Below are 3,231 nucleotides of genomic sequence, written 5' to 3'. Positions count from 1 at the left end.
TCTTCTCCTTATCTATGACTCTCTGACCATGGGTGTTTTAGAGTCCAAGGGGCTGGAGGGACCTTTCAGTCAATACTATTATGTGAATGGTTAAATAAAAACAGACCTGAACCTCGCTAGCACTGCTTACATCAAGGAAAGGGGAAGTAGCCACTGACTCCAGCAAGCTCTAGCAAAGTTCTGCAAGAGGTGGCTAAAAATAGGTCTGCCCCTACAACATTTCCGTTCTCCCTTTGACACAGTCGCAGCTTTCACATCCCATCGGCCTCGTTGTTTCCTTGTGGCGGGCTTGCCTCACGCCCCAGCGTCACCCGAGCAGCCCTTCCTGCACGCAGACAGCCTCAGGAGCTTTGAAGTGCAGGCTGCTCCCTCCCACCCTGCTGTAAGGGAACACTTCCCCTGCCCTCTTTACATCTACCTCGGTTGCAAAGGAGAAGTGGGGCAAGCCCCAGTGACGGTCTCATCCTAAAAGGACACTAAAAGTCCCAGAGATACTGAAGACCAGAAAAGCTTTCCACAGTGGAGTGTTTTCTCAGTAAATGAAATGGTGAAAAGTGTTTGAATACCCTGGAATAACATTCCCAATACTGCCTTTTGATTGTGGTACTTATTCTTGGAGAACTCAGGGCTGAAAATGACCTGAAGCTGCTTCTTGGAGTAAAAAGGAAAACAAGTGAATGCAGGATAGAAGGGAGAGGATGTGAATGGGAACTCTTCTGAGTGGTCTGAGGCTCAGACGCCCTCGCCCCTGGAGCCTGAGAGGTGGCTGTTAGCCAGCCAGTGATATTGTGTGCATGTTGGACAATGACATGTGGAAGCTGGAGGTGCATTGGCAATTCACTGTAGGAAGAGCAAGAGTGCTGTTCCTGAAAACAGAGCCCAGAGTGGATGGCCATCAGTGTTAAGCTGAGGAGGAAGCAACAAAGTCTGTTAACCCAGATGAAATGGAGACTGTTGAAAACTACTGTTTGCCCAAGGTTTTCCAAATCCTGGGGAAGTAATGCTCGTGGCAATTTGGGCCAATTGGAAGCTCATTAACATTTCTGTCTTCCCTGCTTTTCAGTCCAGCAGGTACCAGAAAGGGCAAGACAGCACACACTGGACTTCTGGGGAGAAAAGTGGGATCAGGAAAATCCAAGACCAGAGCTTTGGCTTCTTCTCTGAACGATGAGATAATTAAGCAGGTAACTACTTTTTTGCCATGCTGGAGATGCTGGGGTCCAGACAGTCTGGAAGCTGGTTTACTCTTCCACGAGTTTGGAGTCTGGCTGTTCTGGCCTCAAGCTCTCAAGCAGAGGAATTGGTTCTTGAAACTTCACACTTCACTGACTCTGATTCTATTTCCAGGTAGCAGGGGTGAACCAGGAAAGCCAGCTGAGTCCCCTTGCTGTAAAAAGACCTATGATGAGGATGACTTGGCCTTCTCCAGGGGTGGTAGATGCTCTCTTAGAGGAGCCTCTGTGGAGCCCTGACATTGGCAGAGGATTGGCATGTGGAGAGGCCGCCTTGAGGACTTGGCTTGGTAAAGGCCAGAGGTCTCTGGAGTGGACCAGGGAAAGGCACACCCAGGGAAAGAGTCCCCACCCAGCCCACAGGACAGCCTCCAGGAGTAATAGCCCTGTTATAGGCTGCTTCGGGGCACTGGGTGGTAAAACATAGCAGAAAACAGTCCTCTCAGAAGTCACACCTAGATAACAAGAAATTTTCTCCAGATCAAGCCAAAAGTTATTTCCTGGAGCCTCTTTGTTACCAGATTCCTTTGGAGAACTGGCAACATTCAATATATACCTAATGCTGTCTAGACACAGGGCCATGGCAGAAGGGTGTAGCCCAGTTCTGGGCAGCTCCTGTGGGTGCACGTGTGTGGGGAGAAGAGGAGAACGGGGGTGGGAGTGGCTGGTTCCTCAGCAGACAGTTTTGTTTCTCAGTCTAGTGCAGGAGAAAAGCATTTGTAAGCTCTTGCTACTTCTAAGGCTTTTTAACCACTCCTCTCAAGATTAGCCTGTGTAGGTTTCCTGGGTGGTTGGTTTGGGGTTTTTACTATTGCAATTTAATACCTGGAGCTTTATTCAACCTCTCCATCTCCCACCCTCGCCCTGCCAGAGGTCACAAAGGTGGGTAGCTCGGGCCCTTGGTGAGTCTGTGACACTGTGTCTCTCAGAAGCTGTTGCGGGGCTCTGGAGAGCTACTCCAGGGCCACAGCTGGGCTTGAGAAACAGGTCTGCAGCTTTTCAGGTCAATCCTCAGGGTGGCCCTCATGACAAAGGGCTCGAGGCAGTGCCAGGAAGTCAAAGGGATGGGACCCAGATTATCTGTACACACAGACATGGGCTTCCAGCAGGTCCTTCGAGAGAGCTGCACACGGCTCACCTCGGTTGATTTTTGAGCCCCCCCCCGCTGCTGCTCCCCCACCTTTTCTTTCTGCTCTGCTGGCAAGTGAATGTGCTGAAAACCACATGGGGGGAGGGGAGGGGGAGGGACAAAGTTTCCAATGCTCAAGTCAAGGATGTTGTTATGGGTTCTTTGTGTGGGTGGGTGGTGGGTGGGTGTGTCTGGGGGCGGGTTTCCACAAAGGCAACGGCTGGGGTCACCAACGCGATTTTAAGATGATTGTGCGGTTTCTTCTAGAAAAACTGTTTCCTTGAGGCGGTGCCACAGCACCATCTGGCGGGGGACAGCCAACCGCGGGCGGGACGGGGCTGCTCGGCCTCCTGTGCTTCACATGATGTGTCCCATAATGTGCGATGAAACTCCCCCCTGGGATCGCACGGCAGCCCCGTTCCCCTGAGCTCCCACCGCTGATGCATCGCACAAACCCCGCTGCTGCTAAACCGCACTGTGGCGGTGAGAAGGCGCATGAGCAACTCTAGACCCCAGTCCAAGGCAGCACTGGCTGTAACGTCACACCACAACTTCACTGTAAGCACGAGCATAACCCTCTGTCACCGCACTCCTTCTGCACATACAGCTGTCACTGTTGTTCGGGTAGCACAGGCAGTAGGAGGGTAGGAAAGTGGCCAACACAAATTCCAAGGTTTGTGAGGCCTTAGCAGAGTTAAGTAAATTCACTCACAGGTGGTGAGTTGTTTGCAGAGAGATTTGGGGTCTCAAAATATACTATGATCCATTCTCTCTGGGAAATACAGCATAGTACGATAATTCTGGTGCTCATGGATAATAGATACGAGCTACTGGACTAAAAAAAATTCAAGAGAGTGCGTACAATGAGCA

This window comes from Lepidothrix coronata, unplaced genomic scaffold (assembly GCF_001604755.1).
Source record: "Lepidothrix coronata isolate B3197 unplaced genomic scaffold, Lepidothrix_coronata-1.0 Scaffold182, whole genome shotgun sequence".
NCBI lineage: Eukaryota > Metazoa > Chordata > Aves > Passeriformes > Pipridae > Lepidothrix > Lepidothrix coronata.
The sequence above is the reverse complement of the archived record's forward strand: the minus strand, read 5'-3'. Positions refer to the sequence as shown.